Source organism: Brassica napus, chromosome C1, assembly GCF_020379485.1.
Source record: "Brassica napus cultivar Da-Ae chromosome C1, Da-Ae, whole genome shotgun sequence".
Classification (NCBI taxonomy): domain Eukaryota; kingdom Viridiplantae; phylum Streptophyta; class Magnoliopsida; order Brassicales; family Brassicaceae; genus Brassica; species Brassica napus.
The window spans coordinates 34,517,164-34,539,610 of record NC_063444.1 but is presented as its reverse complement, the minus strand read 5'-3'; positions in this window follow the sequence as shown (position 1 = coordinate 34,539,610).

Here is a 22,447-nt window from a genome sequence, read left to right as displayed (position 1 = left end):
GAATCTGTAGCTAAAATGGAGTAAGCGACGGACGGAAACCGTGGCGTCAGCGTCGACGCTAACTCCAATCCGTCGCTATATCGTAGCTCGCTCACGACGGATGAGCAAGAGCGCTGGCCGTAGCTATTAGCTACAACATGGCTATGGAGTTTTCTGTCGCACCTTAGCAACACTTTTAGCAAGAGATATAGTGTAGCTAAGTGGCTACAGAACTTGGCAACAATTTATCCTAAGCGAAGATATAGCAAATGGAGCTACGAATTTAGTTACAAAACATTTGTATCTAAAGAATTGGATTCAGAATAGCTACGGCCAAATTTGTGGTTATTATTATTATGACAAAAATTATAGAATCCTGACAATTAAAATTGATTTGTTTTGTTTTCAATACACAAAAAGCTATATAGATTGATTTTTTAAAACTATAACAACATAAAAATAAACTGAAACACTTGGAACATAATGGAAACAAAGCATTCATTTAGTAGAAACAGAATATGAAACCGATATGTGAAAACTAACAGACAAAACACGAAAAAGATTCTAACTGTTATGTCTTCAATTTTCCAGAAAAAAGCTATCAGAAAGTCAGCAACGCCATCTAGATTCTCGGCTCATTGGTGGTAGGAGGTGAAGATGGAGCAGGGTTGGTAGTTGCATCAGAGGCTGTCACTCCTCTAGCTTCACACAAAGCAGTGAGCTGCTGGCTCATCAACTTGACTATTCCAGTAAGATTAATCACCTCTTTCTCCAATTGAGCTTGACGAGTAAGAACGACGGCAGGTGGAGCAATGTGATCATAGTTCTCCATTTGTGTTGTTCCAAGTCCAAACAACCTACAAAAGCAGAAAAACAAGAAACAAAAATCACTAGACACATACAACGAAACATAACACTACCACAACCATAACAAAACAAAGCCTTAACAACCGCAGCAATGGAACCACAAAATAATCTAACATTTACCTTGTAAAAAGCCTCATCTCTCACAAGTGGTGTGATTGATGCTTCTGAGTTGGAGCCTTGGCTATCAGTCTCATCAGTGCTGGGGTGTTCTGAAACAACAATAGACTCAACTTCTTCAATAATCCTCTGTGCACGCTTGTCTACAAACGTGCCGTCACTTTTCATATGACTCTTCGCACCAGGTCAGTGATAGCTGGCTCCTCACCCAACTCCATCATCTATATACAAAAGGCAAATGGATTAAAACACACACAAGAAAAACATAGAAACACAAATAGACATAATAAGACAATAAGAATAAGTTTATTATACTATTTCATATTTGATCTTGGCTTAAGATTTGGAACCTGAGATGTGTTGATGTATACCATCTCCATCACGCTCTGATTTCCTGTTCTTGGAGTTTGCGTTGCTAACATAAAGTGCCTGAGGAGTGTTCCAATGTCACCACATCAACTTCCAGTTGTTATCAGAGACAAAGTTGGGCTTTTTGTTGTTTGTCTTTCCCTTGCTAATGTTGTTTGAGATCATTCTCTTGAGTTGCTTTGTCCAAAGAGCCTTCACCAAATTATGGTGGTCTGAATCCCAATAATACTTTTGCTGGAAAAAAAGAAGAAGCAAAATATGATGTCAAAATAGATCTAATCTAAACAAGAGGTAGTTAAGGGAAACAACCAATATGAATCTTACCACAAAATCGGACCACCACTTGTCTTGCTGCTCTGGAGGAACCTCACTGAGATTCCACCAAGCTCCATCAAAATCGTTGGAAAAAGCCCTTTTATAACATACTTGACCTCATTGTCAATTGATATCGTATCATGTAGATTTGATATTCAATGACTTGTTTATTAACCTTTGCAGTACAAACATATATATACAAAACCTCTTGGTCGGTTAAACCTAAGATACGAATATCCTCATCATAACTTAATATGCATATTTCCTTTATACATTAGAAAATATAACATAATAGTAATATATAGCCAATACTCCCCTTCAAGTTGGAGTGTGAAGATCCTGAACACCTAACTTGGACAGTAGTTTCTGGAACTGAACCCGGCCTAGTGATTTTGTGAGGATGTCAGCAATCTGGTCGTTTGTACGTATATGTTCAGTGACAATGGTGCGATCCTTGACTGCATCCCGAACCGAATGACAGTCATTCTCGATATGCTTTGTACGTTCAAGGAAGACATGATTCACATCAATGTGTATGGCTGCTTTGCTATCACAAAAGAAACGTGTCAGTGAGCTTTGATCAATACCTAGTTCTTTTAACAGCCTTCGAAACCACTTTGTCTCACGAAGTGCAGCGGCCATAGAACGATACTCTGCTTCAGCAGATGAATGAGAGACAGTCTTCTGCTTCTTCGTTTTCCACGAAACCGGAGACCCTCCAAGCATGACAACAAAAGAACTTAACGATCGACGAGTTAGAGGACATGAGGACCAATCTGCATCACAGTATATGGTGAGAGTGAGATCAGTATCGGACTTTAGTAACACACCCTGACCCGGAGAACCTTTTAAAAATCGAACCAGACGCAGCGCTGCTTCCCAATGGGCAACTTTCGGGGATTTCATGAACTGAGAGAGGATGTGTACGGAGTAACAGAGTTCCGGTCGAGTGTTGAGAAGATTGATTAAACGCCCTAGTAACCTGTGATACCTCTTTGGATCCTCAAGAGGTGGACTAACAACGGTGGAGAGTCCATGATTCTGCTCAATAGGTGTTGCAGCAGGTCGACATCCTAGATTTCCTGTCTCAGCTAGGATATCCAATGTGTATTTTCTTTGTGATAAAAAAATACCTTCTGATCCTCTACAAACTTCAATACCAAGAAAGTATTTCAGCTTGCCGAGATATTTCATGGAAAAACATCTACTTAAGTAATCTTTAAACTTCTGTAGCATGTAAGCATCATTCCCACAAATGAGAAGATCATCTACGTAAATAAGCACACGTAGCTCCATGTTTCCGCGAGTGTATGAGAACAAAGAATAGTCTTCATATGATTGAACAAACCCAAATCATTGAAGAGCATCAGACAATTTCTTAAACCAACACCGAGGAGCTTGTTTGAGTCCATATAACGACTTGCGCAAACGACACACTTTTCCTGGGAACTTATGACGAAACCCAGGTGGAAGCCTCATGTACACTTATTTTTCGAGATCTCCATGTAAAAATGCGTTGTTGACATCCATTTGATAGACTTCCCACTGTTTTGCAGCCACAAGACGGAGCAGAGTACGAACAGTGTTCATTTTAACCACTGTAGCAAACGTCTCCGAGTAATCTTCGCCCTCCACTTGCTTGTTACCTTGCACGACCACACAAGACTTGTATCGCAAGATAGTGCCATCCGCATTATATTTTATTTTATAGACCCATTGACTGCCAAGCGCAACTTTTCCAGGAGGAAGATCAGTGATATCCCATGTGTGGTGATCTTCAAGGGCTTCTACTTCAACAACCATTGAATCCCGAAACACTTTTTGTGTGACTGCTTCATTAAAGTTTTTGGGTTCGGAAGCAGTGGTTATTGCAGTCAAAAACGTTTTATGTCCTTGAGAAAACTGATCATCAGACACAAAGTCATTGAGCGGATAGAGTGATGTACCTGGAGGACCTGGTATCGAGGATTGATGTGTGCACGAAGAGAGCGTGTGATGGATGTCGGGGTCTACTTGAGTAGCATTGTATGCGATAAAATCTTTCAGACGAACTGACTGTTTCTTTTCTCGACAACCTCTGCCGAGATTCTCTTGAGGCAACTGCTCAGATGTATCACCTGATTCTTGAGATGGCAAGACTTCAGCAGCGGAACCTTCTACTACAACAGGAGGAGCAAGTTCACACATTATCCTCGGTAACCAGATTACTCCCCCTGTCGACTGGCGGTATCAGCCAATCTTCATCATACTCTTCTATGGACGAAACTAGGTCTGCAGACACGGTTTTCTTGTTCGCAAAGGGAAATATATCTTCTCGGAAGAAAACATCACGAGAGACCAAAAACTCTTTCCTGTCGGTATCATATACCTTCCAACCTTTCTTCCCAAACGGGTAGCCAACAAACACGCAAACGCGACTATGCGCGCGAAACTTGTCCTTATCACGCGATGCTTTATGGACATGACACTCCGAGCTAAAGACTCGAAGTTGCTTGTAGTCTGGTTTCACGCCATGGAGGATCTCATACGGTGACCGACCCTTGTGGATGGAAGATGGAGTTCGGTTTATTAAATAAGCAGCAGTCAACACCGCTTCACCCCAGAACTTGATAGGCATGCTTGCCTGAAACATGATAGCTGGTGCAATATTAAGAATATGCCGATGCTTTCTTTCAACTCTTCCATTTTGTTGAGGTGTAGCTACACAACTTGTCTGATGTACTATTCTATGTTCACGGAAGTAGGAGGACAAAACCATGAACTCCGTACCGTTATTACTACGCACCATCTTAACTGGCTTGTTGAACTGTTTTTCTGTATATGCAAAGAACTGTAACAATACTTGTTTCACCTCAGACTTCTCAAGTAAGAGATAGGTCCAGACAGCCCTAGAGAAGTCGTCTACAATTGTCAAAAAATAGACTGCGCTACAAGAAGATGGAACCCGGTAGGGACCCCAAACATCAACATGAATAAGAGAAATAAAATCCTTTGTTTTATTCATACTATCATAGAACATTTCACGTGTTTGCTTGGCTCTATAACAAACATCACAATGACGAGAACCATCTACTTTAGAAGAAGAAAAACTCAAATCCGAAAGTACTGAAAACGACGAGTGTCCTAAGCGTTGATGCCACAAGACTTGGTCTGATCCTCCAACTGCCTTATGACTCTTCGCTGAGACGACATCCATAAAATAGTGTGGGAACCGAAATTCGCATTGTCGATTTCGTTTAAATAAGGAAAGTAGGAGAGCCCTAATTTCCCAGTGGTCCCGGACATCTGCTAATACCACACGCCAAGCAATCAGAACACGAAACGAGAACAGTAATAAAATAAGAGATCGAAAAAGAGACCAAGATAGTTCTTATTCCGAATCTGCGTTTGAGCGTTTACAACAAGGTAAGTGCCTGGGCTACGAGAGCTGTCGGCGAGATTCCTAGTTCTAAAACCCTAAGACTGCAAAAACCTAATTGAGTCGCAGCTCGAATAACAAAAACGGAAAATTGCCTAAAATCGCTCTAAGTGCTAAGTTTGCTGTGAAAAAATCTTCTCCCACGCCTCTCGCCTAGGACCCCTTATATACTGGCTCCAAGGTCGGTTTACGCTTTTCCTCTTCTGCCCTTAAGCCGCCATAGCATAAAAATGGAGATATTCCATTTTGTCTGATCTTCGTAATTATCTTCAAAATTTCGTATTTATCCGCGGAAACTTGACATTTATCTTCCCTTGCGAACCAAGCGTAAACCGACATGCGGTTTACGGGATGTTGGTTAAGAAATCGTAAGTTGGGCCTCGAGTCATGTCTTAGGTCCCTTTGGGCCGTCTTTCGACTCGAAGCGTTTATTACGGCTTCTTTCGATAAAGAATTAACTTTCCGCGGTTTTTACGGTAAAGTTTGATTGATAACTTAGAAATGGCGGGGAATGTGCGATGGGTTCGCTACGGTATTCGGGAGATAACATCGAAGGGTAGACGAGAATGCATGGACTGATGTCGTATCGACGGTATTCGGGAGATAGCATCGAAGGGTAGACGAGCGCTCGGTCGCTACGTAGCGACCGAGCGGAATGGGCGTTTGGTCGCTACGTAGCGACTGAGCTTTGGCTCGAACTCGGTCGCTACGTAGCGACCGAGCGGAGCACGTGTTTGGTCGCTGCGTAACGATCCTTCTCGAGCTCTTGTCCGATGATTCGCGTTTCTTCCGCAAAGGTTTTCGTAAAGAAGAATCTATTTCGAAAAAGTATTTGTCGAAGAAGTTTTCTACGTTTTTCTTCTTCGGGGATTTGGACGTTAACTTCGTCGTAACCGTTTTTGACCCCAACAGTTAGCCCCCCAGCTCGTTGGGAACGTGAATTTCTAACAAGGTCCCAATGCGTGGTATGGCGAGTTTGGACGAGATTGGTGTATTTGGGCGAAGTTCGTGTCCAAAAATCCGTAAGTAAATAGTAATTTCTCATGCCTATAAGAAGGGAGGTAACTTCTTCACAATCTTCACACTTACTCATTCTCATAGAGAGGTTTTTCTTGAAAACTTCTTTCTCTTTCTCTTTGTCATTTCCTTCTTGATATTAAAGAAAAAGAAAAAAAAAAAACCACGAGATGTCGAGTAAGAAGAGGAGTTCGAAGAAAGGGTCTTTGCCCGCGAATGTTTCTGAAGAGCTTCGAGTGCCGAAGATGGAATTCGTTCCTCATTCGGTAGACCCCGCCGAGAATGAGGCATGGTGGGTGGCGTGTTACGGTTCGATCACGCCTCCCATAGAAAAATCATTCCCGGTCATGAACCATCGCCCGGTGGAGGCATGTGCGCCGAGTAGGAGCACTAGCGGATTCCTCGAGGTCATGCGGTCGTTCTACCATATTTCGGAAGCGGTGAAATTCCGGGTTCCTTGTCAAGGAGAGTGCGCTAGTAGTCCCCCGGAGGGCTTCTTTACTTGTTACGAGGCATTCATAGTGCGTTGCCGTTTATGGTTTCCGATCCCCGAGATCATCGTCCGTATGTTGGGTCGTTTCGGGGTGGCGATAAGCCAACTTAATCCTCTTGGCATCCAGCACCTCATAGGGATCCTGGTCCTGAGCTACGAGCATGGTCTTTCTCTGACCGTTGATCACTTCGAAGCGCTTCTTTGATTACAGATCATTAGGGAAATGGACACGTACAGGTTGGTTCCTCGGAACTTCATGTCAGTGGTAAAGGGGTTCACTTCTAACTTCAACTCGTGGAGGAAGTTTTTCTTCTTCGTTCGTGTAGACGCAGCGTCCGTTGAGGAGAGTTGTATCCCACTGTTTCGGAGCTCGCCGAACGATCATCCCTCTATCAACCCTCTTACTCCGTTTCCTGAGGACATTATTGCGATGAGGGATCTGCTCAGGAATGGTCTTTTTTTCTGGACTTCTTTTACGCCGAATAGAGTTCGTAAGGCGTTGAGGTTTGTGCATCCTGGTCCTGCTGTGGGCGGAGAAACAAGGAGTGATTCCGAACCTGAAGACCAAGGTCCCAACGCCGGTCCCAACGCCGCTCCCACTATTGTGACGGGGCCGAATTCTTCGAAGGGAAAAGATATTGATCTCGGCGACCTAGAGTTTTCGGTGGACGATTGCATGCTTCCAGGATGAGATCCGAACCTTGCTTTCGGCGATGGAAGTGGTACGAGCGAGGTCCCTATTCCGGACTTCGATGATTTCTTCGCTGGTCTTCCGTCGGGCTTTGACGCTCCTCAGGCCACGAGCGAGTCAGGGAGGCCGAAAGTTGTTGCGGAAGGATCTCGCATCATTTACGGGGTATAAATTTTAAGAATTCTGACGATCGTTATTGTTATTTTTTTCTAATAACGCGTCAATCGGTTTTACAGGGTTTGAACTTGCTTGGATCGGCCATTGAGGCGAGCCATAGAGAGGCCATGATCTATCGCTTTAAAGCGGAGAAGGCGGAAAAGGATCTTGCTCGCATGCGAGACGAGATGTTGGCGCGAGACGCTCAACTCGCTCGTGATCATGCCAGGGCTGTTCGCAGGGCGGAACGGAAGGGCAAGAGGGAAACTGTCGAGGTGATGAAGACTCGCGCTTCTCAATTCCAGGTTGAGTACGAGAATCTTAAGGGTGCTTTCAACTCGCTGGGCGACTTCCGTGAGTGTCGCGGCTCCGTCGGGAGCCTTTGGAAGACGCAGGAAGATGACTACGTTTTCGAGAGGGAGATGGAGTTAATGAAGGGTGGCATGAAGGATCATGCTCACACTGAGGCGACCATTCCTCCGATCGATGGGAAGATCCAGGGATTCTGGGATCCCATCCCGGTTTCCCCTGATACCGTAGAAACTACGACTGATTTTGCCGGTGACGATGAGGAAGTGAACTTTCCCGCGGATGCATTCGGAGCTTCCTTGTCCAGGAGTTCTAACTTTGACCTGTGAGTGTTTTGACGGGAAGGATATTTTCCCTTTATCTAATATTTAGCGGCCGAGTGTGGCCTTTGTTCATATATGTCTGGCCGAGTGTGGCCTTCGAACTTTGTACGGGCCTTTTTTTTTGGCCGCTTTTATCGGGACCGGCTGTTGGTGGCCTTGAACCCCTATCGCTATGCGGTTTATATAATGGATGTCTGTTTGGGTTACTTTGTTTAGAGTGGGTTTGAAGTGAACATGAGTTGCCGTCTCATATTTATCTTCGTTGAGGCGTTCAATCTGTTAGTTCGTTCGAGACGTGAGTTTTCGTAAAAATTATTTACGATTTTTCGGGAACGTTGAGATATGAACGAAGAGACATGTTTTGGGAATCTCGTAACGTTTAGATATCATGTCTTTGAGATGTTTGAGACCAATGCGATGGGTTTAGGCAAGACCTAGGTTTACTCTCGGTTTTAAGGTTTGTGAGGTGACTAGCCGGCTATCGGTTTTCCTGTTGCGATTTCTACCTGATTCGTACCGATTTAAAGCCAACTGGAAGTGCTAGACCAAAATTTCAGATTTTTTTTTGTAGAGCGCTTTCGTCCTTGTGTTGGACGTTTGAAGATCAAAAGGGTGATCAGGTTTCGTTTGTTTAAGACAGCTGATGTGTTCGTCGGGGCCAATCAACGAACGGAATGAAAGATTTGTAGTGGTCGCATTCGGACAATTTGTTCGTATCATGTCGATTTTTAACTTGGCGACGTCTCGCAGTTATTTCGAAGACTATACGTATATTGTTGAAGTGAGATTGTTTTGCGATTTTGTCTTAAAAAGAGCGACGCATATTTTGTAAAAAATTTCAAAATCTTGATAGAATTCGATTACAATAACGCAGCTTTTCCTATGTGGGAGTATACGAGTACACGCACCCACTCCCCCCCCCTTTTTGGAGAGGGGGATAGCTGAACTCGTCCTTCGACGAGCTGCCTACGTACCCCTTTCGAGGATCAAGCCATCTCGTAGTTCTGTTTTATGCCGCGAGCGTTTTTACTCGGCTGTTGTCGCCGTGCTGACCACCTTGATAGAGATGATCATGGCAGGGTCAGTGTTCTCTTCCGGATGTTCCAGTTGAATTGTAGTGTCGGCTTCGGCCTCATGTTGAGTTTCGACACCCGAAGCGTCTGCGTCGGCAGGCGATGTGAAATCGTCTTTTCTCGAAACGTTGTTGGTCGAAGATTTATCGATCTTCGTGCGTTTGTGATTTTCTGCTGCAGAGGTTGTCATCTGTCTTAACTTGTGTTCTACGAGGAAGCACAGTCGCGACTGTTTCTGACATCCCTAGATAGCTGCGACTCCGTTTGGGGTCGGGAATTTGACGCCCAGGTGGTACGTCGATGGAACGGTTGCATAGCGTTGAGCCACAGGGTTCCCATGATCACGTTGTAGATGGCAGGATGATCGACGACCGCGAACTCTACGATTTTTGTGACCTCCTTGGTCATGACAGGTAGCTGAATTGATCCGAGGCTCATCGATACTTCGCCAGAAAAGCCTGTGAGCGGTTTCGGAGTTGGAGTTACTTCTCCGAGTTCGATGCTCATCCGATTGAGAGTGTTGCGGAAGATTACATTGACCGTGCTCCCCATGTCAATGAGTACTCTTCCGACTTCCAGATCTCGTATGACGAGGTCTATGACGAGCGGATCACAGTGAGGCTGATCTATCCCGCTGGCTTCCTCCTTTGTGAAGGTGATTGAGCAGTTCTGATCATCTTTGGTAGGAGACCATGTAGGCCAGTTTGCGCTCGACTCCGCCTTCGGCTGGTAAGCCTTTATGGCGGAGACCGTATCGTTGCAGAATTGCAATCCTCTGATGATCATGTTGACTCTACGACGATTGTTATCATTCTCTTTGTCGTCTGGCCTCCTGCCGCGTTTATCCCCGGATTGGTTTCTTTGGGGAGATCTCTACGCGGGAAGATTTCTGTCCGGCTTCGGGGGGCGATCAGTCTCGAGGATGAGATCTTTCACGTTGGTTACTTCCGAGAGTTCTCTGGCTAGTAGCTTCGCGGCCAGCCTCGCTCCCAAGACCTTGCAGTTAGTCGTGGAGTGTCCTCGGGATTGGTGGAACTCGCAGAAGGTGTTTTCGTCATATCCTTGGTTGCGAGTCCACGTATTACCCGTGGTTCGGCCCTTGTCTGAGCCGATCGCGTAATTATGTGCTCCTTGGAGTTCTTCCCCCTCGTGATGGACATACTTGTCGTTACGAGGGTTCTTCTTCCTTGTTTTTGGGTCTACATCTTTCAAGGATGATCTCAGCGACTTATGCTTCTGCGATAAGATTTTCGTTTCTTCCTCGATCATGATGTAGTCTGTCTTCTTGTGGAGGGCGTCTTGGATCGTCCGCGGTTTTTCGAGGGATATCCATTTTTTGAATTTCGACTTGTACCATAGCGCCTTTCCGAGCACGTGGATGGCCACCTTGTCGCATATCCTATTGACCCTGGACATCACCAACTTGAACCGGCTGATGAACTCGCGGAGGGGAGAGGGAACCGAAATTCGCACTGTCGATTTCCGTTTAAATTAGAAAACTAGGAAAACCCTAATTTCCCAGAGGTCCCGGATATCTGCTAATACCACACGCCAAGCAATTCAGAACACGATAATGACAACGATAAAGTATAAGAATCGTAAGAAAAGAGCAAAGAGAAGTCTTATTCCGAATTTGCGTATGAGCGTTTACAACAAGGTATAAGCCTGGGCTCGAGAGCTGTCGGCGAGATTCTTAGTTCTAGCAACCCTAAGATGGCTAAACTTAATTGAGTCGCAGCTCGAAATAACAAAAACGGAAAGTTGCCTAATTGCTCTAAGTGCTAAGTTTTCTCTCCAAAAGTTCCTCCTCATGCCTCTCGGCTAGGACCTCTTATATACTGGCTCCAAGGTCGGTTTACGCTTTTCCTCTTCTGCCCTTAAGCCGCCATAGCATAAAAATGGAGATATTCCATTTTTTCCGATCTTCGTAATTATCTTCAAAATTTCGTATTTATCCGCGGAAACTTGACATTTATCTCCCCTTGCGAACCAAGCGTAAACCGACAAGTGGTTTACGGGCTGTTGGTTAAAAAATCGTAAGTTGGGCCTCGAGTCATGTCTTAGGTCCCTTTGGGCCGTCTTTCGACTCGAAGCGTTTATTACGGCTTCTTTCGATAAATAATTAACTTTCCGCGGTTTTTACGGTTAAGTTTGATCGATAACTTAGAATGGCGGGGAATCGTGAAATGGGTTCGTTACGGTCTTCGGGAGATTGAATCGATGGGTAGACGAGAACGCATGGACTAATGTCGTATCGACGTTTCGGAAGAGCTCTATCGCTACGTAGTGACCGAACGCTCGGTCACTACGTAGCGACCGAGCGAACGCTTGGCCACTACGTAGCGACCGAGCGGAACATGCATTCGGTTGCTGCGTAGCGACCCTCTTCGAGCTCTTGTCCGATGACTCGCGTTTCTTCCGCAAAGCTTTTCGCAATGAAGAATTTATTTCGAAAAAGTATCTGTCGAAGAAGGTTTCTACGTTTTCTTCTTCGGGGATTTTGACGTTAACTTTGTTGCAACCGTTTTTCGACCCCAACACGGACTTTCAGACATTGATTCCGTCGTGACCGATTTTGACCCCAACATTTAGCCCCCCAACTCGTTAGAACCATGAGCTTCTAGCGTGAGGTTTTAGCGAGTGGCTTGGAAAGTTAGGTTAGTTAGGCGGAATTAATGGTCGAAAAGGTTAGTAACTGGTCTTCTCGCTCTTCTAAGAGTAGAACGCGATAAGATTGGGGCTGTGCCTTATGATGGCTGCCTACGTACCCTTGTTGAAGGGATCAAGCCTTTCGTAGTTCGTCTTGGAGTTAAGGTTCTTATGACTTGTTTTCCAGCGAGACCTTTACGGTCTAGTTTTTATTTAACGGTTTTCAGACGTGTTGCTGCCGATGGCATTTTATATGGGTGTAGAAGGAAGATTATGAGTTGTCATCTCGTAATCTAACTCTGTGTGAATTGCTATATCCGTGATCTGTTTCGAGAGTTTTCAGCAGTCTGTAAATCTTGCGGGATTTCTGAAGACGCTCGAATATTGGCAAAGAGACAAATTTTGGGATCTCGTATCAAGGTTTTTGATACTATGCCTAGAGATGTTAGAGAACAGTGCGCTGGGTTTAGGGCAAGACCTAGGTTTACTCCTGGTTTTAGAGGGTGCGATGACTAATTCGACTTACGTATCCCGTTTCAGTTTCATCCTGATTCCATACCGATTTAAAGTCCGCGTTAGATTCTCGGCTTATACGACTTGTATGGTTGGAACCGAGCATCTCTCCAAGGACAATTTTTAAGCCTCCTGGAAGTGCTGACAAAAATTTTTAGGTTTCTTTTATAGCGCTATTATCCTTGTGTCGGATGTACGAGAGTCATCTCCACGAGATGGCTAAGTCTGTTTAGGACGTTAAGAGTTCGTTGTGGTCAGCAACAAACTTAATGGAAAAAAATACCGTTTCGAGTCTTCGCGAAGGATATGTTTTGAGAAGATGTTAGTGCGTACGACTGTCTGGTCTTCCAAGAAAGTGTTTTTATCGAGGAAGGAAATTTCGTCGAAGAACAAATCTTCAGGCGTCTGCGACGTCTCGCGAGGCTGAAGATTTGTTATTCTTTCGTATGCCGCGTTTCATGCTTGAAATGTTAGCGGGCTTGAAGATGTTTTGCGATGTTGCAAGGGTTTAGTCTTAGCCCTGTGTTTGAGAAACGTTCTTGTTTGACTACGGATGTTCGCAGCCAAAATTGTTGTTCCTGTTTGGATGCTAATAATTTGATTTGCAATCGAGGAATTAGGACTGAGGTGTCGCGTAAATTTTTTCATGGGAAGAAGCGTTTTCCTTCATAGTGCTTTGTGAAGTGTTGGCTTTCCGAGATCTATTCCGTGCATTTTTTAGGATGTTTCGTATAGCTCTAGAAGCTTTGTTACGGATTTTTCCTTACATACCGCGTATTATGGGTAAAACGTTGCGGGCTTAAAGTGAATTGTGGAGCGTATTGAACTCGGTCAATTTTCGAAAAGTTTAGATCCTCCTTTAACCATTTGGTTGTTAGGTCGGAGTTTCGTTACGAAGAATTTATCATATGACTTCCGACTGTAGGCTATACGATAATTATTCTCTTAATAGTCACACGACGTTTTTAGACAGATCGTAGATTGTCGTTTAGCCGTTAAGTGATGGAGCTATGATTTCTCAAATAGTTTGGCTTGGCGTGAGGGATGTGTTCACTCATATAGCCAAGGATGTTGCATGTCAAGGATTACACCATGGTACTTAACATTTAAGGTCATGTTAGTTTACGACCGTCCTTAAAGGGGATGGCAAATATTGGTTTGGACCTTTAGTGGAAGGCGTAATTGACCGAGGGCCAATGAGCGCTTGTCGAGATTGATAGGCCAAGTTTGCCGGGGTTATCCATGCTAATATGGCCGATAGTCGTAGAAAATGATTCTCCGCTCTAGGTTTTAGTTATACGACGAATATTTCGTATAATGTGACCTATAGTCTTATGAAAATCGATTTTTTTTTTTGCTCGAGGAAGACGAAGCCCAAGAGGTTTGCTACATAACCAGTGTGGAATCAGTGGCGGGACGACTGCCTTCTCGGATGTGACCGAGGGAAAAGAAAAGCAGAAGCCAGCGAGCCGCATGGTTCTTCATAAAGCCTGTTATGTTAACTTTAGAAAGTTTCTTCGTAAGACTTGGTCTGATAGTACGAAGGATTTTTCGCGTAAGTAACGGGGACCGGTTTTACGAAGGTTGTAGATCGGTGATATGTAAACATATGTTAAAGTAGCGTTGTTTCTGTGGGTTTCACGAGAAACGTTTCTGCCATGATTTCGATCCTAGGTGAAAGTTGCTTGGAGTTACTCATGGAGTGTTACCGAAGTTTATTTCATTATGATCTAGTCGCAGAACGTTTTTCATAGGTTTTATGAAAGAATTCTCATGACACATTCGTTTCTGGAACGAATTGGTCGACCAGAGGTGGATCTAGCCACCATCGGGAGGAAAGCGTCTCTTTGTGCACGATGCTACATCTATTCTCGAGTTTTCTTCGTCACAAATGTTTTCGATCCTTTTCCGTGGCTCACTTGGTACAACGGAAACTGAAAGAAATGCTTTGGTGAATGAAGATTTCTCGTAGAAATTTTTAAATGAAACTGGCTTTCTAAAACTGGAAAGGGCTTCAATACTTTGGCTAATCGTCGAGTTTCAGTTTGATATTGGTATATGTTTTCTGTACGCATGATTGCGACAAGAAATGATGTATAGTCTTTGAGATTATGTTCATGATCGTCTGGATATGTTGCTAGCGTTTAGACGAATTTTAGATTGCCGTTTGCCTATTTGAGAAGATTTGCTTTGACAAAATCATTTTCTTGGCGATTTGCAAAAGTTTTTGAAGTTTGGGAGTATACGAGTATAGTATACGTACCTACTCCCTTTTTTTTTTTTTTTTTTTTTTTTTTTTTTACGAAAGAAAACAGTTGAACCGATACTTTGAATGGTTGTGTACGTTTCTTCTTCTAAGTTTTGAAATGATCAATAATCCTGGACGATTTAAAGATGACGCTTGGACTGTGATTTGGTTTGTTTCCACTTTGACGACTTGGAATATGTCGGTTCCGAGAAAATTGCTAGAAACGAATCGGTTTTAAGACGACGTTCATGTCTCTAGTTTTTTCTCTCTTTAGGAAGTGAGCTGGATATGTGTGGCGATCGTTTCTCGATTTTCGGAGAGTTTAGATCGGTTTGCAAGATCTGGCTGAACAGTTATGGAACGATATATCGAGACAAGAAAAATCGCCTAAGACTTAGTTCGCTAGACTATCCACCTAGGTTTTACGTTCCCTAAAGTTCTATGGCAGTCTCAAAGGCATTTTTATTTCTTAGTAATTTGAAAATTCCAAGTCTGATTTCAAAAATCTCAAGTCGGAAATACCTTAGTTCTCTCGAAGACGCTGTTTTGTCTCTTCTCAGTTTTGCTTGCTTATTTCCCCTTCTTCTTCTCGTGTATGTTCGCCATTTTCGATATTGGTCTTTATCCTTTAAACTTGACATTTATCTTCCGAACTTGGCTTTTATCTTCTCCTTAGATACGACGTTAATTTTTATAAAAAGGTTCAACGTAATCGTATAGTTGAGGCGGCTAAGGTGTTAAGTTAACCGTTGCCGTTTTATACAATTAATCTGAATCCAAGCGAGAAAACAAGTCTTAGCCGTTTTTTTATCATAAAGTTTCAATGGTAACTCCAATCAAGACGAAACATGAGACTTTTCGATCGAGATTTGAAGGAGAACACAAAGATGGAGGTAAGGGCGAGTAGGAGCAAGCGAAGGAGTCTAGACGAGTCCTACTTGTTTTTGTCGTAAAATCTCAACGGAAACTCTGATTGAGACGAAACGAAAAGCGTTTCGATGAGGATTCAAAAGAGAACCTAAAGGAGGACCTTTCCGAGGCCTGACAGGTCGCTATGTAGCGAGTGAAGGTCTGACATGTCGCTACGTAGCGAGTGGAAGCAAGCCAAGAAGAGTCCTACTTGTTTTCGTCGTAAAATCTCAATGGAAACTCCGATTGAGACGAAACGAAAAGCGTTTCGATGAGGATTCAAAAGAGAACCTAAAGGAGGACCTTTCTGAGGGCTGACAGGTCGCTATGTAGCGAGTGAAGGTCAGACAGGTCGCTACGTAGCGAGTGGAAGCAAGCCAAAAAGAGTCCTACTTGTTTTCGTCGTAAAATCTTAACTGAAACTCCGATTGAGACGAAACGAAAAGCGTTTCGATGAGAATTCAAACGAGAATGCAAAGGAGGACCTTTCTGAGGCCTTGCAGGTCACTACGTAGCGAGTGGAGAGTTGGCTTGAGCTCGTTCGCTACGTAGCGACCGAGCCATGTGCGTGCTCGGTCGCTACGTAGCGACCAAGCTGTGTGCGTGCTCGGTCGCTACGTAGCGACCGAGCTGTGTGCGTGCTCGGTCCCTACGTAGCGACCGAGCCTTGTGCGTGCTCGGTCGCTACGTAGCGACCGAGCTTAGCTAGAGCTCGATCGCTACGTAGCGACCGAGCTGTGTAATTGATTTGCTGCGCTTCCTTTTTCCGCGAATAACCTAGGGGTTTTCTGCGGTTTTTGGGAGAACAAGTTTTACCTTCCGAAAATTTTTCGGAAAAAGTGTTTTGGTAAAACCCATACGCATTGAAACTTCTTTAGCTCGGAAATGAGCCAAACTTACGGGGTTTGATAAAATTTATCGTTTCCCTTTACGTTTAGACAGAGAAATCGCGAGCTTGTTTCGTTGCACTTCCTGTGGCGAAGAGTCGCGGCTAGGTTTTCGATTTTCTCAAGAACTGTGGTGTTTGCCTAAGCGTTCACCGTAGGCGCAGTGGCGGCTGGAGTTGTCTTACCAGCGTTATTGCAAACTACGATTTTGTCTTTCGTGTTTCCAGACATTGTTTTGATCAAGCGTTTTGTGGCTGGGAGTTAGATTGATCCGTACCCCCCCCCCTCCTTCTAGCGCCAAACTGTGGGAACCGAAATTCGCACTGTCGATTACTGTTTCAATTAGGAAACTAGAAAAACCCTAATTTCCCAGAGGTCCCGGATATCTGCTAATACCACACGCCAAACAAATAAGAACACGATAATGACAACGATAAAGTATATAAATCGTAAGAAAAGAGCAAAGATAAGTCTTATTCCGAATTTGCGTATGAGCGTTTACAACAAGGTATAAGCCTGGACTCGAGAGCTGTCGGCGAGATTCTTAGTTCTAGCAACCCTAAGACGGCTAAACCTAATTGAGTCGCAGCTCGAAATAAATAAACGGAAAGTTGCCTAATTGCTCTAAGTGCTAAGTTTGCTCTCCAAAAGTTCCTCCTCATGTCTCTCTCCTAGGACCCCTTATATACTGGCTCCAAGGTCGGTTTACGCATTTCCCCTTCCGCCCTTAAGCCGCCATAGCATAAAAATGGAGATATTCTATTTTTTCCGATCTTCGTAATTATCTTCAAAATTTCGTATTTATCCGCGGAAATTTGACATTTATCTCCCCTTGCGAACCTAGAGTAAACCGACAAACGGTTTACGGGCTGTTGGTTAAGAAATCGTAAGTTGGGTCTCGAGTCATGTCTTAGGTCCCTTTAGGCCGTCTTTCGACTCGAAGCGTTTATTACGGCTTCTTTCGATAAAGAATTAACTTTCTTCGGTTTTTACGGTTAAGTTTGATCGATAACTTAGAATGGCGAGGAATCGTGAAATGGGTTCGCTACGGTCTTCGGGAGATAGCATCGAAGGGTAGACGAGAACGCATGGACTAATGTCGTATCGACGTTTCGGAAGAGCTCGGTCGCTACGTAGCGACCGAGCTCGAGCTCTTGTCCGATGACTCGCGTTTCTTCCGCAAAGCTTTTCGTAAAGAAGAATTTATTTCGAAAAAATATATGTCGAAGAAGGTTTCTACGGTTTCTTCTTCGGGGATTTTGACGTTAACTTTGTTGCAACCGTTTTTTGACCCCAACATGGACTTTCAGACATTGATTCCGTCGTGACTGATTTTGACCCCAACAAGGGGTTCCTCTTCCCTCTGGGACAGACTCCAGAGATCGACATCAGAAGTTTCTCTATCTATGAACATAGAGTATTGCTTGAGAAATTCCGATGCGAGCTGTCGGAAACTCCCGATAGAGTTTCATTTAAGGCGCGCGAACCATTCGAGGGCTGCTCCTTCTAGATTCTCGACGAACAGGCGGCAGTAGCCGACATCTCTCTCGCCGTCCTTCAGCCTCGCTCTTCCCATCGTGATGTGGAAAGCCTGAAGGTGTGCTCTCGGATCGGTCGTACCATCATACTTCGGTACTTTGATTTTTCCTGGATCGGATACCCTCGTATCTGAGATGCGAGCGGGAAAGGGGTCTTCCGAGACCCTTCCAGCAGTCTGTCGATCTCAGGGGCCGCGCTCGTAGCGTGATGGATTTGAGATTTTACAGCTCTTACTTCTGCCGCAGACTTGGTGATATAGTCGCGAAGATCGCGTATATCCGACGTCTCGTCAGCAGATTTCTGCGCTTGTCGGTGTTTACTGCGAGTGAGCTCGATTTGTTTTTCAGCCAGCTCTTCCTGTTCGTTCCAATAGAGGATTTCCTCCTCTTCTGTCATTGGTTTGTCGAACGGTGAGCTTTCCCGAGTGAATCGGCTTCTGGTCCTTCTTGGATGTCTGTCGGCGTCCTCATCAGTATTGTTGTAGACATCACTAGGATCCAGGTCGACTTGCTTGACTCCGTTGTCCTCTGAAGCCTTCGCGGGAGGCGGAGGGCTTTCGGAGTTTCCCCTTTCGACGGGAGACTTCTCGCTAGGGTTTTGACCAGAAGGTCGTTCCTGGGCGGCTCCAGGCCTGTTGAGTGGGGTTGCAAAGTCGAGTCTTTTCCTGCGGACTTTAGTGGTTCCACGGGGGCGGATTGCACGAGTTCTTGCCGTTAAAGTTTCAACTTGTTTGGTCAAGGTGCTCACGAGCTTATCCTGTTCTTCCGACCTTTTTTCGTAGGTGGCGAACATCTTTTTAAACTCCTCGAGCGCCGCAGCGTTGGCTGGTGCGTTGGCCGCGGATACGTCCAATGCGGGAGTATGGAGATCAGTGCCGCTGCCTCCGTTAAGAGGAGTCTGCACGTTATCCATGTCGTCAGTTGACATGCCTGGTTGATCCGTACCCCCCATCCTTCTAGCGCCAAACTATGGGAACCGAAATTCGCACTGTCGATTTCCTTTTAAATGAGGAAAGTAGGAGAACCCTAATTTCCCAGAGGTCCCGGATATCTGCTAACACCACACGCCAAGCAATCAGAACACGAAACGAGAACAGTAATAAAATAAGAGATCGAAAAAGAGAGCAAGATAGTTCTTATTCTGAATCTGCGTTTGAGCGTTTACAACAAGGTAAGTGCCTGGGCTACGAGAGCTGTCGGCGAGATTCCTAGTTCTAAAACCCTAAGACGGAAAAAACCTAATTGAGTCGCAGCTCGAATAACAAAAACAGAAAATTGCCTAAAATCGCTCTAAGTGCTAAGTTTGCTGTGAAAAAATCTTCTCCCATGCCTCTCGCCTAGGACCCCTTATATACTGGCTCCAAGGTCGGTTTACGCTTTTCCTCTTCTGCCCTTAAGCCGCCATAGCATAAAAATGGAGATATTCCATTTTGTCCGATCTTCGTCATTATCTTCAAAATTTCGTATTTATCCGCGGAAACTTGACATTTATCTTTCCTTGCGAACTAAGCGTAAACCGACATGCGGTTTACGGGCTGTTGGTTAAGAAATCGTAAGTTGGGCCTTGAGTCATGTCTTAGGTCCCTTTGGGCCGTCTTTCGACTTGAAGCATTTATTACGGCTTCTTTCGATAAAGAATTAACTTTCCGCGGTTTTTACGGTAAAGTTTGATTGATAACTTAGAAATGGCGGGGAATGTGAGATGGGATCGCTACGGTATTCGGGAGATAGCATCGAAGGGTAGACGAGAATGCAAGGACTGATGTCGTATCGACGTTTCGAAAGAGCTCGGTCGCTACGTAGCGACCGAGCGGAATGGGCGTTTGGTCGCTACTTAGCGACTGAGCTTTGGCTCGAACTCGGTCGATACGTAGCGACCGAGCGGAGCACGTGTTTGGTCGCTGCGTAACGATCCTTCTCGAGCTCTTGTCCAATGATTCGCGTTTCTTCCGCAAAGGTTTTCGTAAAGAAGAATCTATTTCGAAAAAGTATTTGTCGAAGAAGTTTTCTATGTTTTTCTTCTTCGGGGATTTGGACGTTAACTTCGTCGTAACCGTTTTTGACCCAACAAATAGTAGACCCCATCACGCTCTTCACCGGCTCCAATCAAAGTCCTCGAAAAACGGTCCTGTAAAACACAAATCGTATTTGTGATTGTTGCAAAACAATTTGTTTGTTTTAGTAACTTAGACACTGATATCAACGTGCAGTTTAATGCAGGAACATAAAACACATTATCTAACAGAACTGTTTCAGATAGTGGAAAAATTCCAACACTCGTAGCAAAGGTGTTGCTACCATCTGCGAACCCAACAGAACAGGGAGCAACGTCTTTGACGTTTGTTAGCAGAGAAAAATACCCTGTCATATGGTGTGAAGCACCAGACAACTTGTCTGAACTGTTGCTACCCAACTTTTCATGAATCATTTGTGTGAGAAATTTCCACTGGTCCGACGTTTACCCTTGAATTGATGGCGGGTTAGAACTCGTAGCATGTGCAGACGTAGCATATGCAGCAGTGGCCTGGGCACGACCACGACCTGAACCTCCCGAGCCAGAGTTGCGACCACCCCTTCCGCGATCACGACCTCCATTGTTGTTACAATCAGGCCACCATTCCGGAAACCCAATAATCTGCCAGCAATCACGTTTTTCGTGTCCAGATCTCCCGCAGTAAGAACAGAGCATGTTTCGTGGCTTCAAAAGCGAATTTTCTTGTCTTGCTTCCGACTTGTTCGTCTGTGAGGGATCATGACGAGTAAAAAACCCAACAGCTTCATGCTGTTGCTCGTGGCCACGAGCTGAAACTAGCCTCTGTTCTTCTCAAACAATTTTGTTATAGATTTCTCCTAAGGATGGAAGTGGATCCGTACCGATGATAGTTGTACAGATGCTTCCAAATCTTGCATCATCCAAGCCCATCACAAACTGCTGAATCTTCTCTGCCTCCTTTTCTTTTGCGATCGCTGTTGCCGCTCCACAGGAGCACACATGAATGGGTTGATACATCTGCAGCTCTTCCCACAGGGTTGAGAGCTTGCCAAAGTAATCCAGCACAGATTGTCCTTCTTGTCTACACGAGGCTAACTGAGCTTTAATCTGATGAATTCTCACAGCGTTTCCCACCGAGAAACGCTCCTTGAGGTTAGACCAGAGTTGACAAGCGTCTGTGATATACGTCACCGTTGAGCGCACCTTTGGTTGATAGACGTACGAATCCAACCTACCAACATAGAGTTACCTGCAAGCCAGTTGTCTAGGTCTGGGCTCCCTTTGACTGGTGTCTTCAACGTCCCATTGAGGAACCCTATCTTACGCTTGGCTTGCACAGCGTTAAGCATCTCTGACGATGATTCGTTGTAGTTCTCTCCGTTCAACTGAACATATGTTATGACAGCTCCAGGATTGTCTGAAGCGGACAACGAGTATGGCGAAATTGATGGAGTTTCATCTTCTTTTGCACCAGTTTCCACCATTACTAAAGGAATACAATTTCCCAAGAACTAGAGACGATAAACTTTATGTTTATTGCTCTGATACCATGTAGATTTGATATTCAATGACTTGTTTATTAACCTTTGCAGTACAAACGTATATATACAACACCTCTTGGTCGGTTAAACCTAAGATACGAATATCCTCATCATAACTTAAGATGCATATTTCCTTTATACATTAGGAAGTATAACATAACAGTAATATATGGCCAATATATAAAACCAAAAAAAAACAATTAGTTAGTGAAACTTTTAATCCAAATTTATAAAATTGCTGTCAGAAGGATATCTTACCAAAGAGCACCATCTTTCTTCTCAGGGTGGAGAGTTGGCTGCTTTCTTCGTGCAGGTGCTTGTAGTAGTTCCTCAATGCTTCACAGTGGATATCCCGGTGGAGCACATGGGTTTGTGTTCTTCACGAAACTGGGTCCACCTCGTCCGGCGGTAGCTTTTGCGGGGAAACCTCTTCTTCTTGGTGGATGCATACTACAAGGATTTCAAAGACATTAGCATAAACAGATAAAAAGAAAAGCTTTAAATGGATGAATAGCATAGTTTATTAAACTAACAGAAGATATGAAAATGGAGAGACTAACTGACTGAAACACACAGAGAATGACACACTAAACCATAACACAAAGAACCATTAACAAAATCGTAACACAGAGACTATTAACAATATAAACTAGCTACTATAACACAGAAATGAGATTAAAAATAGATAGTCAAGACCAGAGTCAAGTTTAACAGAGACAAGATAAACAAGATAGTTGTTTATACGGGATTAAGTCGACTAGGTTGAAAGAACTCGAAAATTGGATGACTAAAGACGTTTTATTAGATCTGATCAAAAGGGGGTACAAGAGTGACAAGAGATCAAGGAAACATGTCGAAGCTCGAAGAGCAAACCGGAAAAGGTACAGAACGATTAGGAGTAAAGAGAGACTAAAACCCTAGATCTAGCCGCTCAGTGTGTGTGTAAAAGTGTCGATCCCCTTCTTGTTGTTGTCTCCTTTCCTTTTATAGGCTTTCCATCCTTGTGTTCCCAAGATCCGGTCCCCCTTTGGGCCTTAACTTG